We start from the raw sequence: 19,578 nt of genomic DNA on the forward strand, positions 1-19,578 counted from the left end.
ACTGGAAGCCGCCAAACATCCCAATTTTCAAGAAGGGTAAGAAGGAGGACTTTGGAAACTACAAGCCTGTCAATCTCACTTCAGTGCCTGGTAAAATCATGGAAAAGGTTATTCTGGGAGGCACTGGAAAACACCTGAAAAACAATGCTGTCATTGGTCACAGCCAGCATGGGTTAATGACAGGAAAGTCCTGCTTATCAAACCTTATTTTCTTTTATGACAGGGTAACCCAGGTGAAGGAAAGCCTGTTGATGTAAACTTTTTGGATTTCAGTAAAGCTTTCAGTGCTGTCTCTCACAGGATCCTTCTGGAAAAACTGTGCAGCACACAGCTGGATAAACACATTGTGACGGGTGAGCAACTGGCTCATGGGTCAGACACAAAGGGTTACAGTGAAGGGTGACATCAGACTGGTGACTTGTCACTAGAGAGGTTCCACAGGGCTCCATCCTTGGCCCTGTGCTCAACATCTTCATAAATGACCCTGACACAGGACTGGAAGGGATATAAATAAGTTCACAAACAGTACAAAACTGGGAGGGGCTGTTGACTCCCTTGAAGGCAGAGAGGCCCTGCAGGGAGACCTTGGCAAATTAGAGGGCCGGGCTATCACCAACTCTATGAATTTTAAGAAGGGAAAGTGACAGATTCTGCACCTCGGATGAGGTAACCCTGGATGTACAGACTGGGGATTGAGAGGCTGGAAAGCAGTGCTACGGAAAAGGACTTGGAGGTCCTGGTCAATGGCAAGTTGAGCATGAGCCATCAGTACCCTGGAAGCCAGGAAGGCCAGCCCTGTCCTGGGGGGCATCCGGAACAGCATCACCAGCCTGGCAAAGGAGGGGGTTGTCCCACTCTGCTCTGCATTGGGGCAGCCTCACCTTGAGTGCTGAGAGCAGTTTTGGGTGCCACAATATAAGGAAGACATTAAACTGTTAGAGAGTGTCCAAAGGAGGGCAACAAAGATGGTGAAGGGCCTTGAGGGGAAGACATATAGGATTAGATGAGGTCACTTGGTCTGTTCAGCCTGGAGAAGGAGACTGAGGGGAGACCTCATTGCAGTTACAACTTCCTCATGACAGAAAGAAGAGAAACAGACACTGATGTCTTCTCTCTAGTGACCAGCAATAGAACATGAGGGGATGGCCCAAAGTTGTGTCAGGAGAGGTTTCGCTTGGATATTAGACAAAGGTTCTTCCCCCAGAGGGTGGTTGGGCACTGGAACAGGCTCCCTGGGGAAGTAGTCACAGCATCAAGCCTGACAGAGCTCAAGAAACGTTTGGACAATACTCCGGAGCACATGATGTGGGGGATGGTGCTGTGCAGAACCAGGTGCTGGACTAGCTGATCGTTGAGGATCCATTCCAAGCCAGCATATTTTGAGTTTCTGTGAAAGAGATTGTAGCTATTAAATCTGTCAATTTTCACTTATATTTCCAAAATATTGACACCTTGTTTCTGAAATTTTATCAGAAAGTTACATTCTTTTGAATGGATGATGTTATTAATATTACAACCTAGTTTAAGACAGTAGCAAACGATGAGAAGCCACATCCTGATTAAATATTGTAATGTCTTTAGAGATAGATATTCCTATCTCTTCAATCACTTCTTGTTATGAAATATTCAAAATGGAAATCTAGGACTTGATGTAGCCTGTCTAAATATAGGTATTTAGTACAATCCTGGGAAAGTTGATGAAAGAAGGTTGAAAGTGTGGAATTTCAATTGGTAAATTTGCCACTGGTAATCCTGTGATGGAAAGCTTCAATGAAGCAGAAAGCAACAGAAGTTGTGGAAAGACTCTGACTATTGGCTGAAGATGAAATTTATTTGCATCAAACTTTTTTTTTCCATCCCATTTCTGAAAGAGAATGGGGGAGCAGGACAGGGGGTGGTGGGAAAGAGGATCTCTATACATACATATTCCTCTTTTGATAACCAAAATGTATGTCTGAATCCAACAGGTAGGACTTGGGCACTTTTAATGAGTAACATATTGCAAATAAATTCAACACAACAGAATTTCTAAGTAGACAATCATATTCAATAAGGTAATGCTGCTCCAGGTCTTAATGAGCATACACTGGTGATTACCAAATAATGTTAGGAATTCTTGCCATATGGAAGTTATCTCCAGTGTTTACAATGACTTCACCCAGCTGTCACTGCAAAGTGGCCAGCAATAGAATTACTCTCTTTTCAATCTGTTGGGGAACTTCAAAGGCAAGATACCATCAACATGGATTTTTTTTCAATATTACACAGCATACAGGTAAGAAACTGTTGCAGTCACTTTTAAAGTCTTATATTACTGAACCTTGAACTGCCCATTTCTATAATTAATCCTTAATTTCAAAAGAAAAAGGAAAAAGAGGATACAGAAGACATACTATTGACTGTATACTACATAAAACTTCTCTGCATATACACTAAGATGATCTATCTATTCTCTCAGTGGCAGCACATTTTGTCCTTATGTAGCACTGTTTGTGAATAGGTCCAAGAGAGCTCTTTTGTCATGAGAGAATGAAATGTATTGAATCAGGGCTATTTTGCTGCTACAACCAGGGGCATAGATTTTCAGTATGTGAAAATATCTTCCAAGACAATATATGCGTTTAATCTCTGGTTTCAGAGATAGTTAAAGGTTGTGCGTCTTTGTTGGCAAAATTTAGTTTTGTGGTAAGATCACAACAGTTTCACATTTGGGTAAGAGAGGTCACAGGGAGGAAGTTAATGTGGAGTGGTAATGCTGCAATAGTTTGGGAACAATGCGTAGGAATGCTCTGGAGGCAAATGCAGATACAATTAGAAAGGAGTCAGTGGAAGTTTTGCAGGTGTTAAGATATTAGGGATAGTGCACTTTAATTAGTGTCAGGGGACTGAAAAAATTAGGATGAGTTGATGAAGCTTCATGACTCATGGGAACCCTTAGCAGAGTGGACTCTCTTAATCTTGCTCTCTTTTACATCTTGTGTCCTTATTTGTCAATCTGTCTACACTGTGGCTTGCTACCGTGACCTCCAGCTTACTTTGCCTCCTGCTGTGAGCTGCTTTGAGCCTTGCTCTGGAAGCCATATTTATAATAATAGAAGGCATTGTCGTAATGGGGAAATCAACAAAAATCAGAAGAAAGGGTGATTTGAAAAGAGAAGCTACAAAAAAAAATCAGGAAATCTGGAAAATACAGGGACTATGGAACTGCTAAACAAATTCAGGCATGTTTACTTAATTGTTTTTTCTCTATCATTAGATCAGAATACGAGACAGGAGCACACTGGCAGCATATTTTCTGAGAGCTATCTATTACTGTGAACACAGTGCTTGCTCTGTGAAGGTCCGCAGGTGGATAACAGAGCCCCGGCCTGAGGGTGGGCTGTCTGAAATGCCATGAGTGTCTGGGCAGAACATGCAAAATTGTTGGGCATGACAAATAATAGAGCAAGTATGTAACAAAATTATAGATAGTGCTATGAGGAATGAAGAGATTTCACAGATGGTTAAAGGAAGTTATGTGAAAGTCAGCCAAAATTCACAAATATTTGGAGAAGAGGTTTAAAGCTCTTTTGGAGAACAGCGTCTTGCAGAGGCAGTGGTGCCTAAGTTACCATATCAGCAAAAAATGCATGAAGAAATCATTGTATCACAGTATGTAGCCATAATAAACTCTTCCAACACAAGCAGGGTGAAAAATTGTCTTGTGAACGATATGCAACTTCTATTGGTTCTTTAACTGTAGAAGGATAGACAAATGAAAGTTTAAAGACTGTTAGGGTGAAGTTCAAAAAAATGATATATAAAAGATCCTTAGATTTCTACCTTCTTCCCCAGGCAGTAATGTTTCAAAACAATAGTTTGTTCATTTGTTAATTCATTCTTTCTCTCTTTCTCTCTCTCTTTTTCTCTCTTTCTTTATTTCACTCTTTAAAAAGTATAAATAACTTATCAGTAGTTACTTCACAGACCTGAAAATGTTTCAGATTTCTTCGTACAACACAAACTACATAAACCAGGATGTTTGTAACAACAGGAATTACATGTTATAATAAAATAATAAATTAACAGACTCCCTAAAATCAGTAAGCATTCTACCATGGTAGTAATCCTGAAAATTGTATTTCTACAGAAGATTGAAAGGAAAGTAATTGTGATATAATAAACATTTCATTATTTTCAGAGAAAAATAACAATAATAATAATAAAAAGATTATTTTGATTGAAAAATTGTAGTTGGAATTTTATTCAGGGAAAGGAGAAAGTAGAAATCCCTGACTGAAAGATATAAGTGTAATATGTTTTCTTCTCTTCTATATTCTGTTTTGTCCCTGCCCTCCAAAAGAAGCAAATGACATAAGGAAAGCAAAAATGAAAGAGAAAAAAATAATACTGTCCTTACTATTGATGCATGGAAATAGTGGAGGACATATTCAGACAAAAAAAAATTCCAAATTTCAGTGATGTGTTTATGGAACTTCTTTCATCTTAATGAACTTTGAGTTGATAAAATCTTCACTACCACTGGTAATGCATCTTGAAATTGCAACTAGGGTAAAAAAACTTTCTTACTGTTTCTGAAATGTCTTTTTCTTCACCAATCCTCTCTTGTAAAGCCACATCATTCTCTGTGATCATCATTTTGAATACATAAGAAATTAATTTCCATCATAGGTTATAAAATGTCTACTTCCTTTTTCAGGCTGATCTTCAAAATGGAGTTATTAGCTGGAAAGAGATCAATAATTTCAGGTCACTGTCCTTTGAAATTTTTTTTTAGGTGACTGAGGATCAATAGGTCAGAGAAGAACCTGTTCTACCATAGATGTAAAAGGTTAATGTTATCCTTAAAACCCCAATTCAGTTAAGACAAACATTATTTTCTAAAGGTTAGGGAAAAATGCATCTTTTACACAAGAACTTTTACTTTATCACAGAATACCATGGACCTAAACAGTAAAGTTTCAACTGGTTAAAACATTTTTGTTTTGCGACAGAGAAGACAATATTTATTACACTGCTGGTGAAGTTTTATTTCAAAATATTTCTCTGCATCATTGGTCTTCTTCACATAAACAAATCCTTTGAAGGATTTTGTCAATTGAAAGATAAGTCAGGTTCCCTAGCTCTATCCTAATAAAATGACAAAAAACCTTGATTATTGTTCTTGCTACCATTGCATTCTTGCTATGCCTACATTTAATAACTATAGACATTATGTAAGATACCACTTCCTTTATTTCTCTTCTGCAATGAAATTCTGGAAGCTAAGAATGCTCTGAAGAATCTAGTCCTGACCTACCTCCTTGTAGCATTAAATTTTGGTATTTCCTCTGGTTTTAGTGTAAGCTTGAAGAACTTTGGATCCAGCTTTTCTTTGTGGTCTTTTCTAATTAACTAATCTTAAATCTCTTCTTCCTCCTTATAGGATATGTTGTTTAGCTGTAAGTGAAACTGAATATGGGAATGAACAAATGGAGTGTGTCACCATGATAGATGATATCTATCACTCATTGTGTGTTTGCAGATTTGTGGATTTTGATGATGGTATTACTGCACCCTGAACTGCACAGAACTGCTGCCTTGTTCTTGTATCACCTCAGGCATCACCTGAATAGATTCAAACCTATTATAATCCTGCTATCATGAAAGAGAAGAAAATAAAACAAAATTACATTGTTAGATTACTTGCAAAGAGGACACTTGGGAATATTTTATATTAATGTATTGCTATAGGAGAAGAAGTATATATTAAAGAACTTCCCTTGGAGGAAGAATCTTAAAATTCAGCTGCTTTCATTATTACATGAGAGGGTCTGTTTACCTCTGCAGAATAAACAGCAGTTCTATTTTCATGGCAAATTGTATCATCATAAGAAGATAACCCTGGTTCTTAGTGTTTTGAGCGCTACAGAGGCAATTTTTAGGGCTAGTTTAGGGCTAGCCTCCTCAGGAGCATGTTGGCATGTACAAGCTTCATAACACTTTGCATAGATTGATTCTGTGTCCCACAGAATGTTTTTGTGACTCCTGTGAATAATGTGCTCATTGTAAAATGAATCATCTTTTTAAAGGTTAAGATTTCATTATTGTTGAATACACATAAAATTTTATTTTAAGAGACTCTTGTTTTCAGATTATATATGCATATATATATATATGTATGCATATGTGTATTTGTTTGAATGTATTAATGAGCTGTACAAACAAAATAGGTACTTTTAAGAGAAGGCCTAACAATTTTCTGTAAATCTCACACAATTTTATTCATTTTCCAAGATTTGAATTTGGTTGTGTAGTAATAAATAATGTTCTACCTCACCTTTGTGAAAAACACCTACTCAGACCCATCCACTTCAGTTACTTTTCACACATTTTGAATTAGGTACACTAAGCTCTTTCCTTGCCATTTAGTCTCATTTCTCTTATGGCCATCTACTCACAGAAATCCAAAGTTAAGGCTGAATGTCCTTTCTCAAGGACATCTGATGCTTAATTTGTTCACAAAGACAGTTCAGTGATGAAAAATGAAAACTGCCAATGTGGGGAGGTCAAAAGAAATATACTGCAAATTTGAGAGCATGTTTAGAGATAATGTTAAAACTAGTTTAAGCCTAATTACATTAAATTAAAGATCAGGTTATATTTCTACTTATTTTTACATATTCACATTTATCTGTGTCAGAAAATACACTTGTAACTTCTCTGACTCTCGCTATAGTGTGCAGTATGTTTCAAGACAAAGTCTTGATGCGAAATCAAATATTGTTTTACAAGAATATATATAAATGCACACAAATATATGCAAAAGCACACAGGTAGCCCTAGAAACTAATACCACATTTTAAACAGAAACAAAGGACAAATGCATTATGAAATTGTTAACACTACACAAATGGAAGTAGTCATCAAAATATTAAAGTCTGAAGTCTAGGAGAGTTCTCAATTCACTCTTACAGAATGACAAATAAGATTTTCTTATGTGGAGCAGATTGCAATGACCAGCAAAACTGAGTTTGAAGGAGACCATCTGTGGCGTTTTAGCAAGTAAGATTGTATTGCCATAGCTAATAACAGGCTACTAACAAAATTTGCAAGGCCTCAGGAGTGAAATTTGTCAGGCATGGTTTGCCTGAACTTTCCTTGATATTGCTGGGGCTTTGATCTCATTTGTTTTCCCTTCAACAGATTTTTCTTTTTAAAGATTGGGTAGCTATGACTACCATTTATTTTATTTTTCATTATATTTGTATAGAAAAAGTGTAGTAGTAACAATAAGTAGTAATTCTGTGCCAATGAAATATTTATGAATATGATAATGATACAGTGTAGAGGAAAATAGGCTTAGCTTGACAGTAGAGAATTTGAAAAATGTAGAAACAAGATACAGCGTAGAAAAGTACAACAGAGGATGATAAAGAACCCAGGCTGACACTGGAGGTGTTTGGTTAAAGAATGCAGATCTAGAAGATTGATAAAACCAGTTTGAAAGTAAGAAAGATAATAAAGAGTAAGTGTTTAACATTAAATGCACCATATATATAGTAAATTCAAGCAGACAGTGATGTTAAAAATCAGTGAAGAGAGAGAACGTTGTGGAGCTTTGTTTGAAAACAGACTCCAGTAAAAACAAAAGATAAATGAGGAAAGGAAGAAAAAAAACAGGCAGAAGAAGAAATATATCACCACTTTGCTCTTTGCAGTGCAAATGCAGGATCTAGAGCACGGATGACCTGCTTCAACCATTATCTATACCCAGCCCTGGCTCCCCTGCGCTCTTGCTTGCTTGAGGAACATGGGTGTTGTCAATCTCAGAGTACAAAGGGGTATTGAAAAAGGGGACCTTTACATATAAAAACTTTAATTACATTATTATTATTATTATTATTATTATTGCTACAATTATTATGGCTGCGGGGGGTTTTTTTCTGTAATAGAATTATATTCCAGAGTGAAATCTGAACTAACAAAATTTCTTTGATTAAATTGTTAAGATTTACATGATGCTAAAATCCCCAGATATTTGGGGTTACATATAACGTATATTTTCTTTTTGCTCATAGCAATACTTTCTGCATAATGGAACTGGAATTCCAGTGGCATATATGGTTATTTTGCAATTAACTTGTAGGAAGACTGCTTATTACGCAAAGTCAATAGGTTATACTAGGAGCAACCTGATGGGAATTATAGCAAACTTTTAGTAGATGAACAGGCATCAAGTAATGCTTTTCACTTATGATGACATGAATCAGACATTTTTCATAGAGACAAAAATAATAGTATTTTTTGGATAGGCATGTCAGCCTTAATGCTTTCAGTCAAGCACTCAAATTTTATGATGTCAGCTTTATAGTTACTTATAGTTATAGTACTTTATAGTACAATAAAGGCTGATAATAATCAAAATACATAATTAAAGCTCACATTATGTTGTCAAAATACCTTAAAAATTACATGCCAGTCAGTGTCTTGGAGAATGCTTCTGTTAAGGAAAGAGTTGTACTAATTGCGTCCTTCACTGAGTGTTCCTCAAAATATTATTGGGGTGAACAGCAAGATTTCCTTTAACTTAAACAAGTTTAAGTTGGATTCTTAATGATGATTCATTCTAAGCATAAACACATTATACCATTTTATATTTGGTTTGTGTCCTGGTTCTGGCCAGAACAGGGTTAATTTTTGGAGTAGTAGGGAGGAGGCATGGTTAGGATACAGAGGTTATTCTATACCACTTCATGTCATTGCCAGGGGCAGGGAAAACTGTTTCTTCCTAGGAGAACGGGTTCATTCTGGTTTAGTGAATGGGCAGAGGGAGGCATCTCGTACTGGCTATTTTCTGGGGAAGTTTCATGTGAATTGGTGCTTCTTTTGTACCTTCTGTCATTAGTATTGTTGCCATTACCTTCTTTTCTTATCTTATTGCCGTTTTGTGGGAGGCCAGAGTGCAGAGAGTGTTTCTCTGCCTGTTCTGAAGGATTTTACTCCCCTAAATAACACTGTTTTTGACCTCCATCCTTGGAAAAAACTGCCTACTCTTAGAGAAGAATTAGAAAATACACTAGTGTAAATTAGGTGATAGACTACTATGTAAGATTGTCACAGGGTGAAAAATTTAGAGGTTTTGGGTTTGTCAATGTAGTAAATAGATAAAAGCAAAAAACATCAAAATGGAGGATTGTTGTTGTTCTCCAAACCTTCTTCTACTACTCCATATTCTGCAGTAGAAGTAGTTTAGGATGATTGGACAAAGAATTCCGCAGTTCCTGGCTGTGTTACTAAATAATTGGCAGAAAAGTAAAAATAATGTACGTTTTTAGTAACCATTGGTTAATTTACCTTTAAAAAGGCCATCTAATCTTGATAATTTGGCTTTCTCCTGCATCCTCTGCTCTGTGCTATGTCTGGATCACGCAAGTGACTCTGTTTCTCTTATAAGACTTAATAAACAACTATCAAGAAGCAGTGAAGGCTGAGAGTCCTGTTTGTCTCTCGAACTCCTGGCAAAGACTTTCCAAGATCTCTCCCATCAGGAGAGGCATAATTACGGCAAGATCAGCGTCCCTGTTTCCAGTAAATTGATTTTATCTAAACCCGTGATCTTTGCCTTTTGTGTCTTCAATTCCCCTCTCCAACACCCTGCGGGGAGGGGGAGAGAGAAGCAGTGCATAGTTTTAGTGGAAGTACTAAATGGAAAATACTGTTCCTAAACCACAACAGTGGCGCACCCAGGAAAACCAGCAACTGCCCCCCCCTAGAATGATAAAGACTATCTACAGGTCCTCTGCTGTATCTCAGTTGCATGTAGATGCCTCCATAACTTCAACAGCAAAAGATACCAATGTTTATGTTACTACATCATTCCTAAGTGTCTGACTTCCAGAGCACCATACAGAGACAAGTAAGTGTTCCATTTCCATTTCCCAAAGTTACTTACATTTTTTTATATTTTAAATTAAATATTATAGCACTACTTGGATGAGAAGTATGGATGTGAGTTGCAAAGTAATCACACAATTATTTAAAGTGGTACTTCTTATTAAAATAATTGTATCTATTTGTTGGTCAAACTCTTAGCACTGGATCAATATTTTGGATCAAACACCAAATACTCAGCAACTTATGTTCTTGTACTTTAGGCCAGTCAATTAAATTAAAATGCTCCCACTATGTATGATTAAAAGCCCTCTGCAGACACTGAATGTGCTTACTGCCTGGAGCTGACATTCTTAAATACGGTACGGGTATTCTTTTGTTTTCTTATTCCATTTATTGATGTGATACATATTTTAGCTGTTGAGTACCTTAAAACCTACATACTCCCTTAAAAGAGGTGATTTTCTGTTCTCCACTAGAGGGGACCTCTCCACAGACAGAATCTCCACAGTGTTGTGTGAAAATCCATCTGGGGGCTGTTCGATTCTGCATGAAAGTGGGATGTCCAGCATCTGAAAGGATGGTGACAATTACTTGCTACCTGTATTCTTTCTCCATCTTGGTTAAACAGCTATTTTATTATGCCATTTGTTGTCTGGCCTTTTCATACTCAGGACCAAAAAGAAACCTACATCATGTCTCTCTTCCCTCACCCCAGTAAAGGACATCTTGTTTATTGAATTTTAAGTTATTTGTGTTTACTTACCAAAAGAGAAGATATTGGAAAAGTGACCTTATCACATACCAAGACCTCTCTGATTAATTTTTAAATTTTCTGTTATCTGTATGCATGTATATGATACAAGTAGATGACATCCCTGATATGGTCACCATATGCCTTCTCAAGTACAGAAAGTAAGAACTGTAATAAACAACATTTTACATTCTTTTAGCTCAGAATCTCGACCAGTCATTTTTGAACTTTAATAGGACCTTTTAATGGTATAGTACAAGAAAGATAACTCTATGTGCATCAAATGAGTGGATTATGACTCTTCAAAAGTTAAAGTTCATCTCTGCAATTAAATCAACTCTGACAAAAACAGCAGCTTTGGAAAAAGGTCATGCATGAATGCTGAGAGGCTGCAATCCAAAGCATCTGAGATAAACAGCAAATGAACTGACTAAGGGCTTGTAAATCTAGTCCTTCCTGTATATTTGCTGACAAAGACACAGTGTTATGGCAAGGAAATTTTTAAATAAATTTAGAAAAGGAGCTGAATTACACGGGGTGTTATTTGCATTTCAGACACTTAGTGGAAATCTTGTTTGTCTATGACAAAAGTTCTATCATATTTTTCTTTCTACTTTTTTTAAAAAGTGTTTCCAAATGTTAATGAAGCTAGAAATGTATCTTAATGTATTCAGGAAAACAAAGAACAGGTTTTATGGAAGACAGCACCTTAAATGAGAAAAGATGAAATGTAAGATTACATTTTAAATAAATGTGCAAGGTAAAAATGGGGGCACAACCGGGACATTTAAAAACTTGGTATATTAAATCAAACTATGTTGTGGTTTTTAACAATACAGGCTCAAAAATTAAAAGATTTTTAAAATTTGAATTAATTTTCATTTTATAGTTTTCATTACTCATTGAAGTACTTGCAGCAGAATTCAGAGGAAAACAAAGGAACATATTTCTCAAGTTTCAAAAATGAAGAATCCTTCAAAAGATTTATGTGGTCAAGTAAATCAGTAACAATGGGCACAAGAACTAATAGGAGAGAGTTCTGGGGAAACTAGCATGCAAAACTGCTAAAGAATATACAGCTTCATTTCATCCAGTGTTTTGCAGGAGATAGATAAACCATTATGCAGGGATATATCTAGAATATAAATAATACAAAAAGAAATTTTGAATACTGATGATATACAGTGTGTGGATATGTTAAACAAACAAACATACAAAAGAATCTAGCATCCTGTAAAAAGACAATATTAAAAAAAAAAGTTCAATTTTAGAACAAATCTGCACTGAGATATAGTTAAAAAGGAAATCAGCAGCACCTGAGGTAAATGTTGTTTGGTTTTTCCTTTGCCACATTTATACCACCTAAATATTTCCTGAAAAGTTACACTTGTTCATTGTGTGGAGTGGTATGAATTTTTGCCACTGTGGCCAACAGAGAAAAGGTGTTTTGTGATATGACTTGAGCAGCTCTGCTGGAATACATTAATGGACTGACACTTCATTACCTGTTAGCTGACTCAGCATTTCAGGTTTTATAGCACTTTTTTATTACCATTTATTTTGTCTTTGAATAATGTGTCTCAATGAAACATGCTCAAACTGTCAATATTTTATAGAGATTTATTTTGCCCTGAAAGTACAACACTCTGAGATGAACTTGTTCTTCTCGTACTTCCTGTGGTTTGTAGCTAAAAATATACTAAGGCTTAAAATTACTATTAGATTTTAATGTTGTCTAATATTATTCAATCTTCTCTCAGCCAGTTATATGGTTCAAGAGAAGATGGGTGACCAGTCTAGCTCTGATCAGAATCTGTTTTAAAGTAATTCAAGAAAAAAAATCTCAATGATAAAAATAAGAGGAACAATAGACAAAGAGGAAAAATATGTACCCCTTTTCTCTCTCTCTTTCTCCTCCCCAACACCCCCCCAAGTGTAGTAATGAATTGGGCTTGTTAAGCATAAATGGGGACTATGGATGTGTTGTGCAACTTATTGTATTTTCACTCCTTTCTTTCGATCATTTTTCTCGATTTCTTAATAAGGGATAAATAGCCTCAGATGAAACCTTAAGCCACTATTATCTTCCTTTGACTGGAACATCTGAATGGCCAGTATCAATCATACCAAATAAACAAACTTGTGACAGCTCTTGGGGAAAGTAATGCAGAGGTTATTCTTTTTGTTATTTTCCATTTGATTTGGTATTTTCAGTAGTTAATTTTTCTAATAAAAAAATTAAATTAAAAACTCCAATAAAAGTTTCCATATAAAATGAATAAAACAAAAAACCCTCATTATCTAATGAATATTAAAGTAACCTCAACTGTATAATTTTTAATATAGTTTTATAATTATATCCTGATAAAAGGTGTATTTCTTACAACTTTTGAATCTTTCCAGAATGAACTATTTTCATTTAAAGCATAAGCTTGAAAATAACAGCTATTTTTTGTCATGTACCTTGCAATTAGATTGCTTCTAGATTCCTCTTTTCAACCATTCCAACAGAATCAAGGTCTTCCTGTGAAACAAAGAAGGAACAGCATATCACAGAATCATAGAATGGCTTGAACTGGAAGACACCTTAAAGATCTTCCCATTCCAAGGCCGCTGCGATAGGCAGTGACACTAGACCAGGTACCCTGGAGCCCCATCCAACCTCACCTAAATCTATGTTCAACCTGCCCAGCATGGAACAGCAGGTCCTTCCACAAGACTGATATGGAATGCTGGATAGGCTAAGCAGAGATGAGTAAAAAAGGTAAGAATTTGACAATATATTTGTGCATATGTAGCATATTCTGTGAGTTATGATGCATTACAGTATGTTTTAAAGTAGTCGTTACAAAGTGTAATAAGAAGTGTTACTGCTATCTCTTTTTGAAGTAAGGGCATCTAAGACAAAAACTGTTAATGCATTAATGGTTTGAAAATCATTCACTGCCTATTTTTATGAACACTGTGCTGAACATTTTGCTTTTCTACCTAATAAGAGATTAAAATGATTCTCTTATGAATTCCTCTGGAAAAAAAACCCTTAATATCATTCATTTGGAGATTCTGTGTTCTGTGTCTTATTTCTAATTTACCTCTATTTAATTTAAATTTCAATATGTTAGTGTAACATCAAATCAAGTCAAAATGCGTCTTATTTTTTTTCCATCTCAGATCCATTGCTTTTATATCCTCAACGATTCAGAAAAATAAAAGCTTAAAATAGGCCTCAACAGGTATCACAATTTTGCTTCATTATCTGATAAATACAATTTTAAGAGCCATTAAGAAAATATTATCTTTTAGAAAATAGAAAAAGAAACCTTTTTATTATTTTAATACCTGAAGAAATACAGAAAACAATAAAATAATTTTGAATACTTGGAAAATTAAATTTAATGTTACTATTTTTTAAATATAAAACCAGTTTCATTACAAGCGTTGCTCATTTTATGTACAATCTTTTAAAAAGATCAATTAGTTGGTATTTAATATCATGCTAGTGCATAAAAAGTAGAAATTTTCAAAAATGTTTAAAAATATACATTGAATGCTTAAAAGAGATTTTGAATCACTGCTTTACTAAATTCAGAAGGCAGCCATTCCAGAGATAAGACTTCTCAGAACTTGTTTGTACAGACTTAATTCTCCTATAAATCTATGTGTTAGATAATCAGATGTCTGTTTTAGCTTGAGAGTCCTTAATGTTGCTACAAGATGAAGGTGCAAATATGGGCAGATGTAATTAGTCTCAAATGAATATTTTTGTCTAACCTGGGTCATCATTTCAGGATAATGCACAGAGAATAGAAAGCATCTAAATTTTCAATTAGTTGGAATTATGACTAGTCAGAAAGACAATTTTAATTTGAATGCATGCAGGATAGTAGTGGATAGATTGAATATCCTTTACCTGATGGAACTCCCCCGCTTGGGTATTTTACACTAAGAATGCATTTCTTCAGAATTCCAGTCCACCAACTAGGGCAGTTTATCAGACTGGAAAAAGCCAAAATTAAGGCGCCAATACAAAACATTGACATCTGTTTACAGTTTACCTTTCCTAATAAATAAAAGGCAAAGTGCTTAGCTATAAAATTTAAAGGTATAATTATATGAACTTGTCTCACAGCCATGTTGGAAGTTGTGCTCTGTCAGGCAGGACACATTGTTTGCCAAACCATATGGATGGAAATCACAGGGCAGGCAGCTATAACTGGTAACCACTTTTAGTACTTTAAACTGTTCATTTGATAAACACATATGCCTTAAATATTCATCACTGATGCTTCTATCTGGAAAATACTTGCAAGCATTCAGTCTTTAATGTTTGTACCTACTTTGCCATGTAACAGGCTGCAGGAACAAAAGAATCCTTATATAGAAGTGTATTCAAAGCAACAACTTTATAATAACATAATTTTCTGAAATTATCTGGACACATTGGTGATTATTGCCATTTTTATTAGACTGGGGACAGAGTGTTCAACAAAGTTTTTATCCCTGATGAAGTGAGTTTGAAATAAGTTTGTATAAGGACAAACAGTGCAAATGTGGATCTACTTAGAGGAGAGTGGGCAAATAGGGTTGTCAAAAAGTATTTGTACGGAAATTTTTTCTAGCATAGAGAGTTGAAAGCCATTTTATGTGCCAGAAAGGTAAGGAAAACCTGCTGTATAAAGAACTAAATTAAGGTTTCTTGGTAAAGTCATTCTAAACTTGCCTACAGATGCACAATAATTTTCACTGTAATGTCTTTGCTGTATTGTCCCTATATCATATTTCCCTCATTATTTATTTTGACAGAGGTAAGAGCTTAAACAAGAGGAAGCAATGGTCTGTGAAGTTACAGAATGTAGTTTTATTAATTTTAAGTGATAATGAACACAATTTATCAGAAATACTTGAGTGAAATCCTCAGATTAAGGTGCCATCTGCAAGATGTTGCCTGAGCCTTATATTAAATAGTATTCACAGACAACCATTACGTTATGGGCCTTCTCAATAATATTACCTGTGAGTCTTTGACTGTTTTTACATCTTAGTCAGAAGATACAGCATTATGATTTCTTTTACTCATTACATCTAGTCTAGTTAGCAACGTCCCTATTATGAAGGCTTTGTAATCGCTGTATTTTGTAATACAGTGAGTCAGGTGGGTTAGTTCTGGTTTTCTTTCTTGATTTTTGATGGAGAAAAACAAGATGTAGAATAATATTTACTACCTTTTTTTATTTTTCTCTACCTCTTCCCTCCTCACTTCTTTCCTTACATAAAGGAAGTATTTCCATTCTCATTCAGGATCTATGGATCAAAAGGAGATAAAATGAGGAAACTGATGAAAAAAATGGGTGTTGAAAAACTCATTTCCTGTGAAAATGAATACAACTTAGACTCACTAGAGCTGTTCTAAAAACCTCTGTCCATATCTCTTAGGATCAAAATAATCTGGAATAAAGTATTCAAGTCCTATTTAAAGCCCTTTAGATTTATGGGCCCAAGACCCCTGTTTGCTGAAGAAAAAAACAAAGTAAAAAAAAAAAAAAGAAAAAAATTAAGGAAAAAAAAAGGTAATACTTTCATTGCAGTAATCTATTCAGCAACATCACTATGTAAGAGAAAAACAGGACAGTATTGTTAACTATCACTTTCATAAGAATTAAACCCAGAAATACTTTTTTTCAATAATACTCACAGATCATTTATAACATTCCCTTTCTTCTTAGCATAGAAAATATGTGTCAAACCAGTAAACATGATGATTTTTGATATTATCAACTGATAACATGGGCCAAATATCTTGTGAATATAAAGTCCTCTGGTCCAGAATAGTAATGCAGTCATATTTCTATAGATTGGATTATCAGGTTAAATAATGAAACATCCACTCTTGGATGATTTGACTGACAGTTCCTTTCATTCTGGAGACTCTTCTAAAAATCATCTATTACTGCATACAATTGGGTGTTGCAAAAGACATGGCTGATGAGGATGAAATAATCTGAGGATATTTAGGTGAATTTTATTTGTCTGGGTATGTTAGTTTCTGCACTGAATCCAGTTACTAAAATCAGGCCTTCACATCCTCTAATACTACCAGAGTATTGTATATACTATATATAGTACCAGCTACTGTATATATACTACAATAGTACCAGCTACTATTGGCTACTATGACATAATGTTTGGCTAATGATGCTTGGGTTAATTAGACAAAGCATTTATCTTTCTTGACATACTATTTTCAAAGAAATACAAATGTTATCCTTTACATTTATCAGTAAATAAATAGCAGGCATTCAGTCACATGAGTAGTTGGCAATGATTCTATGTTGTACGGCTAGAAATAGCAAATGTTTTTCCTCTCTTCATTCAGAGCATTACACAGTCAGATTAGTGGTTAACTAGCACTGGTTTTCCTTTCCCTAAGTGGCCTTGGAAAGCAGAGCCTGTAATTTAGTAACAGCTGCAAGAAATTAGCTGAAAACAATCTACTACAGACATAGACAATTCATATTACAAAACAAACAAATACAAGCAATTCACCCAATCAGAAGCCTCATCCCCCAAGTTTATTCAAACTGCTTATTCAGATGGTTTTGACATTGTTCCCCTGGGTGATGAAAAGTACAAAGCCTGTGTCCATAAAAAGTAATTTATACATTTTTACAGTACATATAAACATGTTATATATGGGGGGGTGGGGGTGGGGGGAGTAACTTAAGAAATTATTCTTGCAATTATATGTAAAATTATACTGTTCTTTGGTGCCAGCACTGTATCAAATTATTTCAGATGCCTACTTTAGTAATAAATACAGTTTTTATTCCCTTCTGATCTTGTTAGCTTTTCAGGTTAATTTCATTTGGAGAGTTTACTGAGGTATAACCTTGTTGAGGGATGTTCTTCTATGTTCCATTTTTTAAAAAATTCAAAGCCAATAGAGTTAATCAAAATTGTTTCCAAAGTTAAACTGTAAAAAACTGCTTTGACCGAAAGGAGCAGATTTGCAGAAATATATTTGTTTGCTTCAAATTTTCTCAGATCAGTACTTTTAAATGGAACGTTACTTTAAAAAAAAGAGAAAATGTTATAGAAAATAAAATTCGTATCTTAAATTCTTCTGTTTCCAGGGTCCATTCATTTTATGATTTGGACTTTTTTTTTCCTTTGGGATTTTTTTTGTGGGGTTTTTTATAATTCTTTTTGTTTGTTTTTTCAAGAAGATGTCATGTTTTGGGGGTTTAATTGGTGCTTTAAGGGGAAGAACTGAAAAATTTTCATAATTAATTATTAAATTAATGCAAAGGGGAAAGAATGCGAAGAACTGTAAAGAAAATATTTTGGGTTATTTTTTACAATTATTTTTCAACTTCTGTAACTGTATGAAAGACCATGGGTTTGCCTAAATATTACCAATGTTCCATTTACAATTACTGGATCTAAAAATGGAATAATCCTTCCCTTTTAAAAATAAAACAGAAGCATGGTCTTAGTGAAACTGTATCAGTTTTAATTAAGTTCCTAGTAACAATTAATTCCAGTGGAAAGATGAGAGACTTCAGTCCAGTACGAATAAATAACAATTTAAAGATACTTTGATAAATTTCTGATTTCTAAACCTGATATGAGCTTCACCCTGTGGTTTAGTTGGATTTTAAAATTTTAGTTTGTATCTTAGAAAAATGATGAATTGAAGGAAGAGCACATAACAGCAAACATGGAACCAAGGAGAAACCAAGGAGCTATGTACCTAAAAATTATTCAAATTCTATTTATTTCAAAAGTTAACACAGTATCTTCAGTGTACCAAATAAGGTACAAAAATTATATTAGTAAAATTGTTTATAGGATATTTTTAGTACTGAGTAGCAGTACCTAAATCCTGGAGCACATCAACTCTCCTACACTTAAAAAAAAAAATCCCCTCTTGCCACTATCTTGGATTTTCCATAGAAAAGAAACACTGATGTTCTTACTTCTATGCTAGGCAGAACTGATAAAAATGACAGTTGTCTAAATGTACGTTACCAATTTCTTGCACAAAGAAAGTTTCTGTCTTTCACTGCAGTAGTTTCTTGTGGTAGAAGATGTACAAACCATGTACAAAATTTGTAATTCTATTATATGCCTCTGTAATGGTTTGGCATGGTCTGGTTTTAGGTAGCAGGGGGGCCACAAAGATAGCTCCTGTAAGGAAGCTGCTGGAAGCTTCCCACCACATCCAGCAGAGCCAGTGGCTAATGGCTCTGAAGGTGGACATGCTGCTTGCCAAAACTGGGCCAATGAGAGAGGCTGGTAATGAGTAATGGTAAATATGTGATGACATATTTAAGAAGAAAATCAAAACAAAGTCACAAGGTTTTGGCTTCTAGTCAGAGAAGAGGAGGAGGTGAGAACATGTGAGGGAAAACAACATGGCAACACCAAGATGACTGAAGAAGGAGGGGGAGGAGGTGCTCTAGGCCCCAGAGCCGAGGTTCCTCTGCAGGTCATGGTGAAGACCATGGTGAAGCAGGTTGTCCCCCTGCAGCCCATGGGGATCCACGTGGGATACAGAGATCCACCCGCAGGCCATGGGGGAGGTGCCCATGCCAGAGCGGGTGGATGCCTGGAGGAGGCTGTGATCCAGTGGGAGAGCTGGTGGAGAGAGAGGGCCCTTGCTCCCAGGCTGGAGGAACCTGTCCTTGGAGCAGAGCAGACTCATGTTGGAGAGGTTTGCAGAGAACTGCCTCCCGTGGGAGGGAGCCCACAGCCTCACAGGGGAAGGACTCCTCACCCAGAGCAGTAGAAGAAAATCGTGGTGACGGACTGACCAAACCCCCATGCCCTGTCTCCCTGCGCTGTTGGTGGGAAGGAGGGAGGGGCTGGGGAGAAAAGGTGTTCTAAGGGCTTATTTTATTTCTCATTATCCTCCTCTGATTCTGTGAGTAATAAATTCACTTTGCAACTTA

This window comes from Corvus brachyrhynchos, unplaced genomic scaffold (genome assembly GCF_000691975.1).
Source record: "Corvus brachyrhynchos isolate BGI_N302 unplaced genomic scaffold, ASM69197v1 scaffold83, whole genome shotgun sequence".
NCBI classification, from domain to species: Eukaryota; Metazoa; Chordata; class Aves; order Passeriformes; family Corvidae; genus Corvus; species Corvus brachyrhynchos.